The 13559-nt window shown below is 40.5% G+C and overlaps 1 protein-coding gene and 1 long non-coding RNA gene across 7 annotated transcripts in view; one reads left to right on the top strand and one right to left on the bottom strand.

Annotated features, from left to right (window-relative positions):
• Positions 1-13559, top strand: part of LARGE1 (LARGE xylosyl- and glucuronyltransferase 1) — a 544237-nt gene that overhangs the window by 391286 nt on the left and 139392 nt on the right. The gene's annotated exons all lie outside the window — the stretch shown is intronic.
• The window catches only part of LOC109501773, a 28136-nt gene that overhangs the window by 6151 nt on the left and 8426 nt on the right, over positions 1-13559 (bottom strand). Inside the window, exon 2 of the long non-coding RNA XR_002744018.2 lies at positions 5206-5259. This is a non-coding gene — a long non-coding RNA (uncharacterized LOC109501773). The remainder of the gene's footprint in view (positions 1-5205; positions 5260-13559) is intronic.

Raw genomic sequence — 13559 nt, 5'->3', positions numbered from 1 at the left:
GCACACTGTGGAATATTGATCATCCTTGACTTTACTTTCTGAATTTAGCCGGTGGCTTCTCCAGTCTTAGCAATAACAGAAACCTCCTGCACAGATTTCCAGACCACCCACTAGGAGGCAGTAGTTCCCTCAGTGGAAATCACTATATTACACATTTGAGAAGAAATAAATATTTAAGAAGAGATCAGGTACAGCAGACCTTCTCCTGTCCTTGTTCTCTTATTTCCTGTCCTTCATCAGCTACCAACTGTAGAGATTTTCTCTGTGTACAACATCCTCCAAAGTCGCTTGGGACAGTCTGCGGATAACTACCATTTTCATCTCCAAACTGCTTAGGGTATGCTTGGACATATCAAACCAACCCAAAGGATCAGCTCTAACATGACCGAAATGACCCTGAATCAGGAATGTCTGCTGAGTTCCAGCTGTAACTGAATTCGTTGGGTGGTCTTCCCATTAATTCCACTAGCCCTGAGCTGAGGTTTCGCTTCTTTTTATTGATCATAAAATCAGCCCAGTGTTTTCCCTCTCTGTGTCCTCTGGACTGGCAGTGGGAGAGAGGGAAGGAGCTAAGACCCACACCTCCTTGAGTGAAAGAGTTTCCCAGGCAGTCTTGTGTTCGGTCTTGACCAGTTATTCAACTGGTACATGTTTTTTTGTTTTGTTTTTTAAGTTTACTTATTTTGAGGGAGAGAGAGAGCATGAGCAGGGAAGGGGCAGAGAGAGAGAGGAAGAGAATCCCAAGTAGGCTCTGCACTGCCAATGCAGAGCCTGACACGGGGCTTGATCTCATGAATCGTGAGGCCATGACTTGAGCCGAAATCAAGACTCAGACGCTTAACCGACTGAGCCACCCAGGCACCCCGGTCCACGTTGGTATTCCTTTTGGTGAGGCACGTTGGTGGGAAATGAAATGGTTAAGACACAAAAAATTAGCGACCGGAGAAAAGAAAAGACCAGCGATAAATCCTTAAACACATGGAGAACTTGAGCATATGCTTTGTACAGAGAGGCAATGGTTTTCATTATTATTAGTTATTAATAATTATTGCAACAGTAATGATTGTTTTTGCTTAATGTTCTGGGGGTTTGCTTTTGGACTTTCCGTAAGCCGTGTAAGGCCGGGCTCTGGTTCTGCCACTTTCCAGCTGAGTGCCCTTCAACTGTCAGTTCGTTTCCTCATCTGAAAAATGGAGACTGAGATATGTACTTCATCTACTAGGAAAAATAAAACAGATAATATTTTCAGAGCACCTGTTCCCAGGAAATAATAAATGTTGTGGCTTTATGTCCTCTTTTTCCAAAGGAATTACTAATGGGTTGGATAATTAATTGAGTTCAAGCCCCCAGACCTGTTGCCTAAAAATGGCAACCGTGCTGGAAAAATCCGGAGTCTGGGCTGTTACATGCTGAACTTGAGTGACAGCCGCGTCGAAATGTTGGGTGTAGAGTTGGTGATCTGGGACCGAAACTCATACGAGGTTCGATAGGCACGCGTAGAGTCAGAGACGTTGATGGAGAGAGCCCCTGGCAAAAAAATGAACTTTCTATTGAAAAGGTGACAAGATCACGGAAGAGACGGGGCTCTCCGTGCTCTGTGCCCTCCCCGGTGTTGCCACAGTGCAGAGAGCATGCTGTTGAATAGTTCATCGGGATGCTTCCCGGGTGTTCCCGCCACATGCTGAACTCCTTCTCTGTCCTCATCTTCTGCCACAGCTAGCAACATTGACCACCTGTGCCAGTCACCCCTCTGAGCCTCAGAGGGGAGGGAGAGAAGCTGGGGTCAGGCCCTTCATTAGCATCCAGGGCAGGCACACAAATTTCCAGAGACAGATGGAATCGAATAGCTGGGGGGTATTGGTAGCATGGACCTCAACCAAAGTGATTCCAGATGTTGGAATCAGCACACTGTCCTCTTCTGTTGCTTTCCGCCCACGTAGCATTAAAATTATCCAGAGAGCAAGTGCCGAGTAATGAAGTCTGGGTCACTCCCGTCTGTCTCACGAAATGCCACTTGGAACCAGAGCCTTTTCATTTGACAATAAAATCAATGAATGAAATATCGCAGGGTTGAAAGCAGTGCTGTACAGAATTCATTACAGGCGACGTGTTCCTAAGGATGGAAAGGCTTGGCCCTCTGTACTTTACTTTCCCGTAACATCAACACATCTACTTAATGAAACTTGAACCTTCCGTTAATCCTTCACCTATTTGCTTTTAAACTTGAATCCTTTGAACAAAACTCAGAAGGCTTTCTTTTTGGATTCTGCCTCTTTATGAATGAGCTGTCATTAAAAAAATTAGAATATACATCAGTTAAGGGAAAATGGGACTTGTTAATTAGGAAAACTGTTCATGAGATTAGAGGTCTTGTTCTAATAATCGCCGCGTCGCCAATGAGCCCATATCATTTCCTTTGAATTGTTCTCGTAGTTTGAGAATCATCTCAACACTGAGCACCCTGGGCTGAGTGTCACCATTTGTACAGATTCAGAGACAGCCATGTGGCAGGGAAGCAAGGAAGAGTGGCCAAGGGAAGGCAGGGTGTCTCCAGTCTTTTCCTTACAGTTCGCACCTGCCCCTTGGAAAATGTAAGAGAACATTGAGACAATAATATCGTTCCTCTAGAAGTGACAGATAGGATCAGTGTGAGAGAACTACCACATCAGGTGTGTGTGTGGTAAAGGGGAGAACAGAGAAAACTCAGGGGAGAATGAGGTGAGGACTGGTTCTTCTGAGCTCCTTTGCCACAGGAAGCATCCTGTCCTTGGGAGAGTGGGTAAGTGAGGAGATCAGGAAAGGAGGGGAAACACCTCGGATCACAGTTAAGGTTCATGACTTATCCAAGGAGTATCTTCCATTGTAATTAATCTGGGCTTCCTTTTTTTCCTCCCCTTCAACAAATATTTATTGAACACTTACTATATTCCTGACACTACTGGGCTCTAGACATAGAATAACAACCCCCCTCAGAAGCTTATGTAGTATGAAAGAGAGGCAAGAGAAAAATCAATGTGATAGGTCATCTGAAGGAAACATGAGAGAATTTGAGAATAAAGGAGTGGGGAGGTATTTGGTGAGAGGGACAAGAAGGAAGGCTTTTCTGGAAGGAGAACCTTAGGCTGAAAGAGTGCAGAGGAGCTGACCCTGAGAAAAGTAGGGAAGAGTTTGGCAGAGAACATTCCAGCACGTATGGCATCTGAACGGTTGGCCTTGGAGGAATGGGATGTCCCATGTGGCTGGAGTAATCTTGAGAGACACACATTAGGAAGGGCAGAAGGAGATGGGCAGGGGCTTGTTCATGTAGGGATCTGGAGGCCACAATAATGGTTTGTTTTTTTATGTTTAAATAGTTTTACAGTAAGGTACTGGTGTGGATCTGATTTGCGTTCCGAGAACATAGCTTGTTTACAGCGTGGAAGTGGGATTGGAGGAGACAAGTATCAAAGCAGGGTGACTGGTTAGGGCAGGGGAGGATAGCAGCATTTGCAGAGAGAGGTGTCTGGATCTCAGATATATTTTGCATGTGCTACTTGGGATGCTAGGCTATGGTTGGTGAGGGAGAGAAGGAATCAGAGTTGACTTCCAGCTTTCTGGCTCAGGCAGTATGAGGAAGGATGCCATCATCACTAGTCAACAAATGTTCGTGGCACATCAGCAATGCCACGGCTGGGGAAATAGATGGGAGCGGAATACAGTCGCTGCCCTCACCGGGTTCACGGTTGTAACAGGAAGACAGATGTGCAAATAAACACTTAGAACAACAGGACCCACTGGCACACAACTGGAGGTGCTTGGCAGAATCCCCTGAGCTTTGGGCTGTTTATTTACCCCTTGTCCCCCTGGCTTCACCAGCTTTATTTGTTTTGTAGCAACTGTTGTCATTTTTGTTCTTATGTATTTAAAATATATGAGACATGCTCTACACGGAAAGGAATACATCTGATATTTACATTCTGCTTAAAGAAGAATAAATCCAACATCCATGTATCCACCATCTAGCTCAAGAAATAAACCTTCGTCAAACCCTTTGAAGCCCTATGTACTCTTTGCCCAGAGTTAAATCCAGAATCCAGTATGTTTTATCACCTCCTGGCTCTTCTTTGTAGTTTAACAATCCACATTCTCAAATACTGTGTTATTTATTCTGCCTCTTTTCATTTTTTAAAAATGGAAGCATTCTGCCTATATACTTTTGTAACTTCCTTCTTTTGCTCATGTCTTATTAGTGGGCTACATCAACATTGCAACATGTAACTTGAGTTCATTCTGTTTTCACTGCTCTGTATGCCTAAGTCACAGTGTATCCCTTCTTTTGCCACAGTTTTATTCCCAACGATACTTGTATGAATATTATTTATATATATTTTAGGGTGCATACCTCCTGAGGCTTTCCTGAGGGGTTACACATAGAGGTGGGTCATAGAATATGTATATATTCAACTTGATTACTGATTGCCAGTGGTTTTCCAAAGTAGTTGTTACAATTTATACTCCCACTGTAGTGATTAAGGGTTCCTATGGCTACCCATCTACACTGGTAATTACTCCTTGTTGTCTTACTTTTTAAGATCTTTGCCAGTCTACTGTGTGAAAAATGATATGTCACTGGTACATTAATTTGCATTTTTCTATTACTAATGAGGTTGAACATTGTTAATGTGTTTATTGACTGGTTGGATTTTCTATTCTATAAATATTCATGTCTTTGCCCATTTTTCCATTGAGTTGCTCATCTTTTCCTTATTGATTTGTAACCACTCTTTATATGTTCTAGATACTAAGCCTTTGCAAATTCTATATGCTGCAAAATCATCTCTCAGTTTATTTCATGTCTTTCTAATTTTTTTTATTGTGTCCATTGATACACTGACATTAGAGCACAGTTGAATTTATTGGACTTTTCCTTTATGGTTTGCATGCTTTTGTATTTGGTTTAAGAAAATAACCCATACCCTGAGGTCATGAAAATATTCTCCACATTTTATTCTAATTTTTTTTTAGTTTGTTAAAGAGTTTTTCATATTTAACTTCATATGGGATTGATTTATATAAAGTATAAAGTTTGTTTATTTTTTATAAACATTTGTTCCAAGATAGTTTTCCAAATCAACTTTCTCCCATTTATCTGTCATAGATCACATTCCTGCATATGCATAGACTATTTGCGCATCCCTGTATCAGTACCACATTATGTTACTATACCTTTATAATAGGTCTTGGTAGCTGGTAGTGGTGGTCTCCTCACCTATTCTTTCCCTTTAAAAAAAAAAAAGCTTTTTAAAATTGAACTATAACAAAAATACAGTATGTATAGGTGTTTATACCTTAGTGAATTATCAGAGTCTTGCCTATTCTTAAGTATGTGTAAGAATAAATTTCTCAGGTCCCGTGCATGTATACACACACTCATAAACATTGGGATTTTGATTGGAATTTTATCAAGTCAATATCCATAAATCAGTTTGACAGGAATTGTTATCTTGATGATAATGAGGGTTTTTTTTTTAATCTATAAACATGATTTGTTATTCTTTTGGTTTGTTCTTTAATATCTTCCAATAACACTTTATAGTGTTCCCCATAAAAGTCTTACACATATTCTGTAGATGCATTTCTGGGTATCTGATGTATTTTTTTCCGTTGCAAATGATATTTTAGTGTATTTTTAACTTATTGTCCATATATGAAAAGACAATTAACTTTTGTATATGGACACTATATGCAGAAATCTACTAAACTCTTGCTGATCCTAATAATTTATCAATAGACTTCAATGTTTTCATAATGTAAAGACTACCTCTAGTGATGTCTTTTTTTGGTATATTAATAGATGTATTTCATATTTGCCTTTTAGATTTTTTTTATCTTTTTATTTTATTTTTTTTTTCCTTTTTAAATGACATGTAGCTGGATTAAAAAAATTTTTTTGTATAAAAATCCTTCACCCAGAAGGTATGGGTCTATTTATCCAAATTTCTGTTATTCATATGGTGGTTGTTACTTCTGCCATTTGATTTTGTGCCTCCTACTGGTTCCACTTCTTAGATTCCCTCATTTCTCCTTTCTGATCTTCTTTGGATTTTAACCTCTGTTAGGTTGAGGAATCTAGGAATCTTAACATGAATATTTAACTTAAAGTCTAAAATCAATATTTTCCGTCTCCTAAAAAAAACCCATGAGAACTTTAGAATGCTTTGTCTATAATCACCTCCTCTTGAATTACATGCTTGTTGTTTAAAGTACGTTAGGTTGTTTCACTTTTCTTCTTTTTTTAAAATTTTATTTTTTGAATTTACATCCAAGTTAGTTAGCATATAGTGCAACAATGATTTCAAGAGTAGATTCCTTAATGCCCCTTACCCATTTAGCTCATCCTCCCCTCCCACAACCCCTCCAGTAACCCTCTGTTTGTTCTCCATATTTATGAGTCTCTTCTGTTTTGTCCCCCTCCCTGTTTTTATATTATTTTTGCTTCCCTTCCCTTATGTTCATCTGTTCTGTGTCTTAAAGTCCTCATTTGAGTGAAGTCCTATATTTGTCTTTCTCTGACTGACTAATTTCACTTAGCATAATGCCCTCCAGATCAAAGAGGTTTTTGCCTGCTTCCTCCTCTAGGATTTTGATGGCTTCCTGTCTTATGTTTAGGCCTTCCATCCATTTTGAGTTTCTTTTTGTGGATAGAGTAAGAAAGTGGTCCAGGTTCATTCTTCTGCATGTCGCTGTCCAGTTTTCCCAGCACCACTTGCTGAAGAGACTGTTTTTATTCCATTGGATATTCTTTCCTGCTTTGTCAAAGATTAGTTGGCCATATGTTTGTGGGTCCACTTCTGGGTTCTCTATTCTGTTCCATTGATCTGAGTGTCTGTTTTTGTGCCATATTTCACTTTTCTTCTAATTTCATTAGGTAGCATTGTTGATTTTCAGTTGCTATGTTTTTAAAACTTTATAAATTTGCTTTTTTCTCTCTATTCTTTCCCACATTTCAGACTTTCCTTCTAGGATCATTTTCCTCCTCCCTATAATGTATATTTTTAAATTTCCTTTAATGAATGTCTGCTCCTAGTCAAATTTGTTCCTGATCCTCTGAAAAAATGTCTTTATTTTGCCATCCTAAAGGATGTTTTCACTGTATCCACCAGTCTAGGTGATAATGATTTTCTTTTGGCATGCTGAAGAAATTCTTCCACTCTCTAAAGGCTTACATTGTTTCTGTTGATAAGTCAGCTGTCAGTCACTTTTCATTTCCACATCCTTTTCTTGGTTTCTTTTCAAATATGCCTGGTCATTTTTGACAGCTTTCATGTTCTTTTATCATACTTTTTATAGTATGGATAGTTACCTATTCATCCATACCAAATTAAAACCAACTTTAGTGACTTAAAACAAGTCACTTATGTCTTATGATTTCTGTTAGAAATTCAGGAAGGGCTTAGCTGGGCATTTCTCCTTTGGGGACTCATGCTGTTGTAGGCATATGTCATCTTGGTTTGGATAATTGATCTTTTCCCCTTTTTTTACACACAAATATTTTATTGTGTTATGGTGTTGGTATTTTATTTTTGTTTCAGTTATTTTTTCAGCTTTATTGAGATAGATTTGACTTATAAGATTATGTAAGTTTAAGGTACACAACGTGTTTTTGATTTGATTTGATTTGATTTGATACATTGTACATTGCAAAATGATTACCATAATGTCCCAGTCTTTGTGATGAGAACATTTGACATCAACTTTCAAGTATGTAATACAGTCTTACTAACTATATTCGCCCTGCTACATATTAGATCCCCAGAACTAATTCATCTTATTACTAGAAGTTTATACCCTTTGACCAACATTTCCCCACCCCTCTCACTGCCACCCTCAGCCCTTGGTAACCACCGTTACACTTCCTATGAGCTTTTTCAGATTTCCCGATATAAGTGATACCATATAGTATTTGTCTTTCTCTGTCTTATGTCATTTAGCATAATGTCCTCAAGGTCCACCCAAGTTGTGTCAAATGGCAAGATCTCCCTCTTTTTATGGCTGAATAATATTCCACTCTATATACCACATGTTCTTTATTTGTCTGGTCACACTTAGGTTGTTTCCATGTCTTGGCTATTGTGAATAGTGCCAGGGTGAATAATGAATGCTGCATGGGAGTGCAGATGTGTCTTTGAGATCTTGTTTTCATTTCCTTTGGATATATACCCAGAAGTGGAGTTGCTGGGTTATATAGTAGTTTTGTATTTAATTTTTCCATACCATTTTCCCTAATAGCTATGCCAGTTGACTTTCCCATCAACAGTGCGCAAGGGTTCCCTTGTCTCTACATCCTTGCCAGTACAGATTACCTCTTGTCCTTTTGATGACAGCCACTCCAACAGTGGTGAAGTGACATCTCACTGTAGTTTGATAGGCATTCCCTTGATGATTAGTGATGGCTGTACTTTTTCATGTACCTGTTGGCTACTTGTATGTCTTCTTTGGGAAAAACATCTTTCCAGGTCCTCTGCCCATTTTTTAATCAGATTGTTGTTTTGCTGTTGAGATGTATGAGTTCCTTATATATTTTGGATATTAACTCCCTATCAGATATGTGATTTGCAAATATCTTTCATAGGGGCGCCTGGGTGGCTCAGTCGGTTAAGCAAATATCTTTCCCATTTCATCAGTTGCCTTTTCATTTTGTTGTTTCTTTTGCTATACAGAGCTTTTTAGTTTGATACAGTCCCACTCATTTAATTTTTGCTTTTATTGGTTGTGTTTTTGGTGTCATATCCAAAAAAAAATCATTGCCAAAGTGAAGAGCTTTTTTTTCTATATATTTTCTCTTAGGAGTTTTATAGTTTCAATTTTTATGTATACGTCCTTAATCCATTTTGAGTTAAGTTTTATGAGTGGTGTAAGATAGGGGTCTGATTTCATTCTGCATGTGGTTATCCAGTTTTCCCAGCACCATTTATTGAAGAGGCTGTGTAATTGACTTTCAAGGTATACTCACATAGCTGGCAAGTTGGTGCCTGATGTAGGCTGGGGGCTTTATTGACCCTTCACGGAGGCCTCTCAAGTGTCCTTGTATCATGGAGACTGGGTTCTCTCAAAGTGAGCAAACAGTGTGAGGCAGGTTGGTATCGAATGAATCATTCAATGGGCAGACGATTAGACTCTACCTTTTCATGGAAGGAGCGTGAAAGAATTTGGGGATGTTTTTAAACCACCACCAATTCCCTGTTACTTCTTAGTCTGTGGGTCTGTGTTATGTTCTTATGTAATGTTTTCAATAGTCAGTCTTTTGGGGTTGAATTCATTTTGACTTCTGCAGGGTTTGTTTTTTGATAGATTTTGCAACTGTGTGTATATGTGTGTGTCTGTGGGGGGGGTGGTGCGGCGGCAAGAGAGTTGGAGATTTATCTATGAGAACTCTTTGATGCCAGGTTTTAAAATACATGCCTCCAGGGAGGATTTGTGTTCACAGTGGTTTCAAACCAAAAAGACAGCTATGAATTCTGGCCCCCGAATACCTGCGGATAGGCCTGGAGTTAAGAACTCTCAGTAGAGACCTCTTTGTCACTGTCTTTCACCCAGACTTGGAGCCAGGACAGGCAAATGTCCCTTCTCTCTTCTGCTGCAGGGCTGGCTTCACTGACCAGGGCCCTGACTTCTCCAGGGGTTGTGGAGGGCAGGGTGGATTCCTGGCTTTAGTCTTTGTTGCCCAGCCTGCTTTTGCATAGTCCTACAGTCCTAGTCTGTCTCTCTTCCTGTGTTTGGCTTATTAAAACCAGTGCTTAATGATGCTTATGGAGACAGGTTCCCCAGCTCATGTATTGCTTTCAGCTTGCTTACCTCTCTGGATTTGTGCTTTCTTATCAATTTCTTTATTGACTCTGAAGATTATCCTTATGTTCTTGTCTATTCCTTTTTTTCCTTTTTTACACCCCCCCCCCACATCATCATCATCATCATTATTACTAATCCAGCATTTTTAGGTTTCTACCAAGATTTTTGGTTTGTTTTTCAGGATATATTATCCTCCATACTGTCAAATACTAATGCTCGGGGTTGGGGGAGGGGTTCTTTAAAAATACTAATTCCCTGTCCAAAACCCAAACTTAGCAAATTAGAATCTCCTGAGATGGGGAGCCAAGTGCATGTACTTTTAAAAAGCCTCCTCAGAGGATCGTGATGCCCGCTGATACTAAGAGATAATTATTATAATGAGGACATGGTCCAGGAGCAATGGAAGTGCAGCAGGAGAGCTAAATTTGGCCCATGAAGTTGGGAAAGGCTTTATAGAGGAGGAAATTGCTTTTTACCCCTTTTAAACCTTCCCTCTCATCCTCTGCTGCAGTTAGCTTTACCATAGGTATGCATCCAACATCAGCATCGCTCCATGTATCGAAGGCCCCCGGGGAATGTCCACAAGGTGGCAGCCATCTTCTCACTGTGTGTGTAGCAAGACCGTGTGAGGTGGCCGACCTTGTGGCATGAGGTTCTCAAACTTCCTAATGCCGTCCACGTGTCTGCCCACTGCATGGGCTTAGCCACCAGCGTTCCAGCCTACAGAGTAGAAACCCACCTGTGTTGTTCTCTGGTCCTACTGAGAGTATGGCGTGGGCTGTCTGAGCTGTCAGGTGCTGAAAAGTCAGAGAATTTTAGCTACACTGGCTGAGCCAGGAGGATTCTGGACAGGAGACAGCCCTCAGGATGTCGGGTCCATTTCTGGCAGGACCCCAAGCTATATCAAACCCTGTGGTGTCAGGGGAGTTTGGTTGTACTCTTCAGTAACCTGAAAAAGTCTTCACAATGGACCACACCCCTAGATTCACATTGAAAGGAATTCCTGAACAGTTCACGAGGCTTGCATATCTGGACTCAGGAAGGACCTGGGTTTGAATCCAGCTGCACAGCTTATTAGTAGCATGTCCACAGGCAAAGGATTTCAGTTTTTCTAAGCCTCGGTTTCCATTTCTGTTAAATGGAAGGTAACAATATCTATCTTCTGGGGTTATTGGAAAACTTAAATGAAACAGTGTATTTTAAATGCCCTATACTAATTGTCTTATGGACACTTCTGTTTGTTACTTTTGCTGTTATTATTATCGTTCCTAAAATCCCTAACGCACAAATAGGACAAGGATTAGTTTCATATTCTTTTCCTGTTTAGCAAGTTTGATGCCCACTCACTTCAGCATCTAAGTCAAGACCAGATTTCTGTGTCCACGCTGACCCCAGTCCACTTGCCCAGATTTAGTTCCTAGTAATAACAGTAAAAACCACAATTCATTTATTAAACAACATCAGTGTAGGTATAGATACTTTACCTATAGTCTTTATAGTACCTAAGTGGTACTAGTCTTTACTATAGTACCTAAGTGGTCTAGTCTTTATAGTACCTAAGTGGGTTTTATCAGCCCCATTTTGCAGAGAACAAACTAAAGCCCAGAGAATAAAAGGAATTTGAAAGGACACACAAGTGGCCAGTGGCTCAGCTGGGACTGGAAACTAGGATGCTGGTGTCTTTGATACGTATGCAGCCTTCCCTTCCCCATGCTGGGCTCTGTGTGATTGTTACGCTTGGGGTCTTTCCTCAGCCTGAAATGGCCCTTCTACTTTTAATCTGCCCACCAAAATCTTATTCATCCTTTAAGACCCAGCACAAATACCACCTCCCCTGGCTCTCTCAGTTGCAAAGAATTAGTGCATTGCAGTATTTCCATGGGAGTTTACTTAGGTTCCACTGGGGCACAGTGGATACTCTCTTGTGTCTCTCATGCACACAAACGTCTCCTGTATTTATTTGCAGTGTGTCTGAAGTCAGCAGTTCTATCTCATTCATTCTTTTACTTAATAATAATCCATGACCTGTCCTAGATGTCCACTAAATGTGTATCGAATTAAAGAATAAAAATTCTGGTTGTGATTCAGTATGTTCTTCCACATACTTGTCCTTAAGTCTTCAGTGATATGTACAAGTGACTATTAGTGGAAGACAAAGTTGACTCACTTTGCCTTAGTGCCTAGCTTTGTTGATGGCCACAGAATTTCCCAGACTGCAGGTTTGCTCCTGTTCCTCGTCTGTATCTTTCTCTGCGGCCCCCTTTGGCTTCATTCTCACCTGGCACATTATTCCAAATCTACAAAAGGTGAGTGGACAGCATGTTGAGTTCTGTTAGCTCAGAGCCACAGCTGCCCACATGTACAAGCTCTTTAAAATGATTCATGATGAGGAAGCTTGCCCCTAAGTTACCGGGTCAGCAGCAGTCAAAAATTGCATAAGTGGAACGGAATTAGAATCTCCCGGGGGCTAAAAGGTTGCGCTTATAACAGGTTCCTCTGTTTCTCTTATGCCTTTCATCCAATGACACCTTAATACAGAGTTAATTGAAATGGAAAACGTCAAGCACAGAAGCAGCACAAAGGACTTTATAAGATGTTTAAGAGTTTTCCACACTTTGATTAGGAATACATTTAGAAGTCACAGGCAAACTAAGAACTGTGTGTTTGAAAACTATGAAGACAATATGTCCCAAATCTTCCTGTCTCTAAGGAAGAATAAAAGTACCCAAGGTGGGGAGCACTGATTATAATAAGGTAGGTCAGAGTCCTTAGATCGTATGGGAGACTTTTCGGTACAGATGGATTGATGGATGTGCTTAGGTCTTAAGCAGCTATGAGCTAATTGACAGCCACAGAATCCTAGTGTCAGAACTCAGATGGACCTTTGGGATTATTTTGTGGAAATATTTCATAAAAGTGGATGCCCAGGTCTCGGAACAATTGGGCCTGGCCTAGAACTCTCGTGATGCTTGTTTCTTTTTTTTTTTTTTTTTTTTTACATTTATTTATTTTTGAGAGACAGAGTGAGACAAAGTGAGAGCGGCGGAGGGGCAGAGAGAGAGGGAGACACAGGATCGGAAGCAGGCCCCAGACTCTGAGGTGTCAGCACAAAGCCCGACGCGGGGCTCAAACCCACAGACCTCGAGATCATGACCTGAGCCGAAGTCGGCCGCTTAACCGACTGAGCCACCCAGTCGCCCCTCGTGATGCTTGTTTCTGAGACTGCCTATGATAATTGCTCAGGTATCACAAAGATGGCCATAATATGGGGAGAAAACGTACAGATGAACCGTGGCTGTAAATGCAAGTGTTTTGAAGTCACAGCTTTGTTTCTGATTTAGAGTCCACTGATTATCCTTATTTGGCATTTTTTTATATAGCCTACGCTTGTAATGTCATTTCCAATTTCAGTTAGAGGTAGCATCAAAGACACTCTCCAAGCCCGGGAATGCAGAATCCAGCCCGATGTTTACTGCCTTTCTGAGTTCTCTAATACAATAGCCATTGTTCAGCTACTCACTGCCACCATCAGATCTTTCTCAAGAATCCAATTTAGTTTTCAGAGAAACAGCTCTTCTCACACTCCTAATTAATCAATTTACATAATGTTGACTTAGCATACTTAATTGCAACAATAACAACAGGCCTACACAGGTTTTGGAGCAACCACAACTCATTCTTGGTTCACCCATGGCCCCAATGGGCAGAGACGGGAAAGTGGAGACATCCTG

The sequence above is a fragment of the Felis catus genome, chromosome B4, assembly GCF_018350175.1.
Source record: "Felis catus isolate Fca126 chromosome B4, F.catus_Fca126_mat1.0, whole genome shotgun sequence".
Classification (NCBI taxonomy): domain Eukaryota; kingdom Metazoa; phylum Chordata; class Mammalia; order Carnivora; family Felidae; genus Felis; species Felis catus.
This window is presented reverse-complemented; position numbering and strand designations above follow the sequence as displayed.